The following is a 7,954-nucleotide window of genomic DNA, read 5'->3' on the forward strand; positions in this document are numbered from 1 at the left end:
GTGGTTGGTCAAATCCGGGGACCATAAAGTTATACACAGATTTTTTTCAATAAACACATACTGCAGTACTGCACGATCTGTGGTTGGTCAAATCCGGGGACCATAAAGTTATACACAGATTTTTTTCAATAAACACATACTACAGTACTGCACGATCTGTGGTTGGTCAAATCCGGGGACCATAAAGTTATACACAGATTTTTTTCAATAAACACATACTACAGTACTGCACGATCTGTGGTTGGTCAAATCCGGGGACCATAAAGTTATACACAGATTTTTTTCAATAAACACATACTGCAGTACTGCACGATCTGTGGTTGGTCAAATCCGGGGACCATAAAGTTATACACAGATTTTTTTCAATAAACACATACTGCAGTACTGCACGATCTGTGGTTGGTCAAATCCGGGGACCATAAAGTTATACACAGATTTTTTTCAATAAACACATACTACAGCACTGCACGATCTGTGGTTGGTCAAATCCGGGGACCATAAAGTTATACACAGATTTTTTTCAATAAACACATACTACAGTACTGCACGATCTGTGGTTGGTCAAATCCGGGGACCATAAAGTTATACACAGATTTTTTTCAATAAACACATACTACAGCACTGCACGATCTGTGGTTGGTCAAATCCGGGGACCATAAAGTTATACACAGATTTTTTTCAATAAACACATACTACAGCACTGCACGATCTGTGGTTGGTCAAATCCGGGGACCATAAAGTTATACACAGATTTTTTTCAATAAACACATACTACAGCACTGCACGATCTGTGGTTGGTCAAATCCGGGGACCATAAAGTTATACACAGATTTTTTTCAATAAACACATACTACAGTACTGCACGATCTGTGGTTGGTCAAATCCGGGGACCATAAAGTTATACACAGATTTTTTTCAATAAACACATACTGCAGTACTGCACGATCTGTGGTTGGTCAAATCCGGGGACCATAAAGTTATACACAGATTTTTTTCAATAAACACATACTACAGTACTGCACGATCTGTGGTTGGTCAAATCCGGGGACCATAAAGTTATACACAGATTTTTTTCAATAAACACATACTACAGCACTGCACGATCTGTGGTTGGTCAAATCCGGGGACCATAAAGTTATACACAGATTTTTTTCAATAAACACATACTACAGCACTGCACGATCTGTGGTTGGTCAAATCCGGGGACCATAAAGTTATACACAGATTTTTTTCAATAAACACATACTACAGCACTGCACGATCTGTGGTTGGTCAAATCCGGGGACCATAAAGTTATACACAGATTTTTTTCAATAAACACATACTGCAGTACTGCACGATCTGTGGTTGGTCAAATCCGGGGACCATAAAGTTATACACAGATTTTTTTCAATAAACACATACTACAGTACTGCACGATCTGTGGTTGGTCAAATCCGGGGACCATAAAGTTATACACAGATTTTTGACTGCACAGAGGTCACTGCCCCAACCCCTGCGTTGTTCAAGGGTCAACGGAATTTGTGTCTTCGGAGATTTGGAAAGACGGTGGAAAACTCAGCTATCTTCATCCCCAACACATGACACGGCCGCCAGCAGGAAGTAGGATCTCAATAAATGATTCTTGGAAGAATGAGTGAGTGAAAGAACAGATGAATAAGGGTCAGCTGTATTCACACACACATATGTGTATACATACATGTGTGTATGTGTGCATATAAATATATATTTGTATGGTTGTGTGTTTGTTTTTTAATGGTTATGTTAGAGTCGCAACTGTAGTTGAAATTCTCATCTAACCAGAATGAATTTTTTAGGATCCAGGACATGGATTCCACACTTTTTGCTCCGTTGAGGTAGGAAGGTGTCACTAGATCCAGTAGCCTTACAAATTCCACAGCCAATAAAATGGACGAGGCTCAGCAGGCTAGCCGGCTTCTCGCGTAACCGAGGGCTGAAATGGCAGCACCTCAGTTATAGCTTGCGCTCGTCTGGGCAGGAAAGGGGTTGTGCTGCCCCAGGAGGCTTCTGACCCTCCAGGCACAGCTTTGTTCCTGGGTCCAACCAAGTCGACCCTAGTGACTAAAGGGGTGGCAGGTGGTGCGGGCAGGTTGCCTTCACGTGCTGTAACTCTTTCTGTTTCCTGTGGGACACTTGCCAAATGTGGCTTTCGACACCCAGGAAACCTCTCCCTGGCTGGCAAGAATGCGGGGAGTTTTCATGGTAATTGCATTTCCTCCCCAAAAGGCCCTGCCCTTCGGAGCCTGGCCCCTGTGTTGCTGCCCAGGTATTTCACAAACACCCCCTGCCTGCCGGTGCTGGGTCATTCCCACCCTGCCCCTGCACACACATCTCTCAGCCCTGCCCACCGGTGTCCTCTTAGCTGTGACAGCCACACTAACTTCATTTCCCACATTTATAACAACAAGTTTCTTAGAAAAAATTCCCCTGACTGCCAAGATTCCACAGGTAACATGATAGTCTGATTCCACAGGTAACATTCTCACACTGTGGTAGCACCAGAGATCGGCACCTGGAGGAAAGAGAAATCTTGACATGGGTCTTAGCCAAGTAGAAAGCAGATAACATATCTTCCAGGTAAGTACAAGATTACAGTAAGTCTCAATCTGGCTTCTTTATTAGCTGGGATTAAATTTGGCTAAATATGAGGGAAAACCCCAATTGACAGTGACTGAAGCACACAAGGTTTTATTTTCTCAAATAAAAGAGGTAGGGAAATAAGCAGACAGAGCTGGCATGAAGCCCTTTCCAGCTTATGCCTCTGGGATGACCTTGATCCTCAGGTCTAAAAAGGCTGCCAAAGCTCCAGACATCATGATCCGGGCAGCGGCAGACTTCCCAGAAGTTGCACACAGTGCTTTCATACGTATCTCACTGAGTAGAATTTGGTCATATATCCACATGCAGCTACAGCAGAGATCAAAGGCTAAAGGAAATATAGCCTTTATTCTGGGAATCCAGAATGTAGAACCGTTTCTAAGACAACTCGCCTGATGTCTTCAGAGGTGACGGCTTTAGATTTAAAAAGACTAAAGAAACATACAGGTGAGCCTTGATTGACTCTAGAAATTATTTTTAGGGCAATGGGGAAACTTGGAATATGGACTAAATGTTAGATGATATTAGGAAATCATGGCTGTTTTCTTAGATAAGATCATAGAGTTATGTTTTCATAGGAACATATCCTTATTTTTAGCAAATGCAGGCTATGAAGTACTTAGGAGTGAAGTGTCCTGACGTCTACCATTTCATTCAAAATGGTTCATCAAAATACTGTGTATAAATAGATTAAAAAGATTGGTAAGAAAAGCATGGAAAAGATAGAAAGAATTAATGAGTCTAGGTGGAGGGGGGTATAGATGTTTGTTACACTATTTCAACTTTTCTTATGTCTAAATGTCTTATAATAAAAATTGGGGGAGAGTAATTCTCTGTTTGGTTTGGTTGTTCCACGGTCTTTTTCACATAAGGTTGACTACCTCCTGATGAACAGGAATGCTGTTCCTGTCAGCACTCTGGAGCCAGTCAGTTCAGAGGGTCTGCGGGTAGTGGGTTGAATCCTGAGTCTTAGCCAGGGTGGATCTCAGAGTTTGTGGGTGTGGAGAGAGAAGATGGCATCTTGGCCCTCAACTTCTCTAAGGGTATCCCCTATCACCGAGATTGCAGCACAGCAGCAAGGATCCACAAGTCCCATCACCTATCTGAGATAACAAATAGATAGAAAATGAATCCAAGACATCTTGTATAGCAGAGGGCTCAGTGGTATATCAGGATACTACTGGGTAGAGTAAAGCAAGTGCTAGACTTGAAATTGGGAGACTCTGTCCTCCCTCTGCCATTTCTGCCCATATCGTCTTGGGGCAGGCACTTAACTTCAGTTTCCTCATCTGTAAAATGCAGATCATAATCTCTACCTCACCTACCTCACACAAAGCTGTCTGAAGATCAAAGAAGACACTGTGTGTGATTTGCTGTAAATTTACCAGTGTACAAGATAATTAGGAAGATGACCTTGCTTGTCTGAGAACTATTTCATCCTATTAGGCTGCCATGCAGTTACCACAGACACCAGGACCAAATGAACTTTTCAAAATTCTGCTCATGGTGGTTTAGAAATATCTCCACAAATTCTTTTGACATTCCTCCCTTCAAAAATGGAAACTAATTTCCCTCCTCTTGTACTGATATGTGTGCTGGACTTAGTGCCTTGCTTCTAACATAGAGTTGCCAGGTAAATTACGTTATGCCCAATTAAATTTGGATTTCAGAAAAACAACATTTTTTTTTTTTTTTTTTTGCGGTACGCGGGCCTCTCACTGCCGTGGCCTCTCCCGTTGCGGAGCACAGGCTCTGGACGCGGAGGCTCAGCGGCCATGGCTCACGGGCCCAGCCGCTCCGCGGCATGTGGGATCTTCCCGAACTGGGGCACGAACCCGTGTCCCCTGCATCGGCAGGCGGACTCTCAACCACTGCACCACCAGGGAAGCCCAACAAGTAAATTTTTGCATAAGCATGTCCCAACTATTGCATGGGATGTACTTATACTTAAAAGCATATCCAGGGCTTCCCTGGTGGCGCAGTGGTTGGGAGTCCGCCTGCCGATGCAGGGGACACGGGTTCGTGCCCCGATCCGGGAAGATCCCACATGCCGCGGAGCGGCTGGGCCTGTGAGCCAAGGCCGCCGAGCCTGCGCTCCACATCGGGAGAGGCCACAACAGTGAGAGGCCCGCATACCGCAAAAAAAAAAAAAAAAAAAAGCATATCCATTGTTTATCTGGAATTCAAATTTAACTGGGTATCCCATTGTTTTTGTTTGTTTTACTAAAACTGGCAACTCTATTCTAATGAAGAGAATGAAAGTGACATAAGTAATGGTGTATGACCACCAAGACGAGGTCATAAAAGGCATCGGAGCTTCCACCTTGCTGTAGGTCACTGGCTCTGGAAGAAGCTGGGTGCCCTGGCATGAGGACACTCAGGCAGCCCTTCCTGCCAACGGCCAGCACCAGCTCCCAGGCCATCTTAGAAGTGGATGCCCCAGCCCCAGTGAAGGCTTAGATGAGTGCAGCCCTGGCCAACCTCCTGGGAGACCCTGAGCCAGAACCACCAACTAATTTGCTCCTGAATTCCTGACCTGACACTGTGTGGAACAGTAAATGATTGTTGTTTCAATCTGCTATGTTTTGGATCCTCAGGCTCACCCCTGGCTGGCACTGTGGTCCCTACAGAATGTCCCCCACTTCTACGGGACTCTGAGCTTTGATCACTAGATCCCATTTGACCACCTTATTTCAGACCAATCAAGTGCCCAGGGCAAGTATCTATGAAAGCTTTTTTATAAAAAGTAATTGCACACAGGAAGTCTATATGTTAAAAGAAGATGAACTTTTGAGGGAGAAGAGAAGGGAAAAGGGACTAATAATACTTGTCAGAGGTCCTGTAAGAACCTTTACCTTCATCAGAAGGAGATACTCAGGCCCTGGGGCCCAGTTCCGCTGATTCCCAGCTGCCTGGTTTGGGGAGGTTATTTAATCTCTCAAAGCCCTCATTTTATCTGTGAATACAAGCACAGTAATACCTATTTGCAGGACTTTTTTGATGATTAGAAACATTGAAAATATTGTTTATTAAGAGATTAGGATGTGCTGAGCCATATTGCCCTTAGTATTTAATCCTCAGAACAGCCCTTTGAGATGGGTCTGTCCTTCTCCCCATTTTACACATTAGGAGACTGAGGCCCACAAAAGTTACATGATGCCCACAGCAGGAGGAAAGACAAGCAGGGTCGCCTGAAACAACTGAGAATGGGTGAACCCAGGGAAAGCTACACCCCTTCTGTTGCCCTTCCCTGCAGGTTTGTTTTTTTTTTTTTCACATTTATTTATTTATTTATTTGGCTGCGTCGGGTCTTAGTTGCGACACGCAGGATCTAGTTACCTAGATCGGGATCGAACCCGGGCCCCCTGCAGTGGGAGTACGGAGTCTTAGCCACTGGACCACCAGGGAAGTCCCCCTGTGTCTTATTTGAAGTCTCTTCTCTCTCTCTCCGAGATACACAAACACACAAACACACACACACACACACACACACACACACACACACAAATGGATGTGGCAATCACACAGGCTGCAGCTCAAAGTGGCTTGCTAAACCCACAATTACTTTTTTCTTTTTCCACCAAGGAAGAGACATAATGGAAACTATCTCCAGTGAGAAAGTGGAGAAGGAACAAGTTTTTTCCAGGGCAGTTCTTGAAAATTCCCATGTGGAGCAGCCTAAGAGGAAAGGGGCCTCTCTTACAAAGTTGTAGAGAAAGTATAAACTGAACAACCCCCTCTAATGGCAATCTGGCGGTAACTATCAACATTTTAAGTGCACATAACCTTTGCCTGAGCAATACCATTTCTGGGAATCTATTCCACAGAAATTTTACTGGAAGAGCACAAAGATACATAAACCAAGAGACTCGCTGATGTACTGTTTGTGATGTGAAAAACAAACAGCCTACACGTCTAGCCATAAGCAAATACTGATATATCTGAGCTGCGGAAACCCAAAGGTCTGTTAGCAAGAGCAAGGTAGATTGAAGGGACGGACATTGAAAGACTCCATGTTTACATGGGGGAAAAAAGCAAGTTGTGAAATAAGATTTAACTTACTACTTATTTAACTAATGTGAATTTACTTATTTAACTAATGTGAAATTGGCAGGGGATGCACACAACACAAAATGCAAGAGTCAATAATGTAAATCATATTAGCAGTTCTGCACACTAATCCACCCAACAGTCCTGGGCCTCACGGGGCATTGGCAACCTGGGCCTCCTCCCATGTGTCTCCCAGCATCGAGCTTCTCTGGGCTGAGTGTAGTTTCCAGAGTTAAGAAAAACAGGTACTCCTTACACCACAGGGCCCCTGAACGTAAGCCAACTACTTACGCTGGTGCTCAAGAGAAACAGCAGCCCGTTAAAGCTGTGCTAAAAGACAGATTGTCAGTCTCCAACAGAGAATCTTCCAAAGGGCAACTCTTCCCCTTTCCTTCCCCCTTTCCCTGAACAGTTCAGTCATAAAGCCATTAGCTGGCACGGAGCAAGGTAGGTGCCTGCAGTGGCAGCAAAAGAGGAGCAAGGGGCTCAAAGTAGAAGATCAGTCAATACCCACACAGGACAAAGAGGGCGCCCACAAAGTGTGTGTGTGCGTAAGCATTTGGTGTGGGGCGTCAGAGTCCTAGCTTACAAGGAAAGTAGCCATGCAGGGGGACAGGCCAGCAAAGAAGTCAGAGCCTAAATGAGGTGAGGGGGATGTCTGCCCCCGGGAGCAGCCTAGAGCAGGTATCGGAGCTGTACAAAGTGAGGACAGTGCCCAAGGGGTAAGGGATGGTGAAAGATGTCAGGACCCAAGCAAGGAAAAAGGATGCCAGCACATGGCAGGGGGTGGAAACCAGAGATTACTTACATATGAGAGGACTGATCAAATAAGAAAATAGAGTAAGTAGTCAGGGTTTCCACAGTCAGAGAAGAGAGTTACAAATATGGGAAGGGAAGCAACTAGAATTAAACTTATGGTTTGGTATTGGAATTGAAGGTATCAGTCTGAACTCATGGTTTTCAATATAGAGAGATATAGAAATACAGATGTATGTGTACATGTATATTCCCTAGCTCTATCCCTGGTCAGGGCACTAAGATCCTGCAAGCCACGCGGTGTGGCCAAAAAAAAAAAAAAAATAGTTCTTTGTACTATTCTTGAAACACTTTTATATGTGTGTGTGATAGACTTTTTAAAAAAGACAGAATAGCTATGGGTATGTGCTTGCATATACAAAGAAAACTGACTGGAAAAATCTAGATGGATACAAAAGTTAACTGTGACTACCTCTGATATGTGGGATTGTTTGAGGAGGGAAAGAGGTAGACAACATTTATTTGGGGG

The sequence above is a fragment of the Phocoena phocoena genome, chromosome 20 (assembly GCF_963924675.1).
Source record: "Phocoena phocoena chromosome 20, mPhoPho1.1, whole genome shotgun sequence".
Lineage (NCBI taxonomy): Eukaryota > Metazoa > Chordata > Mammalia > Artiodactyla > Phocoenidae > Phocoena > Phocoena phocoena.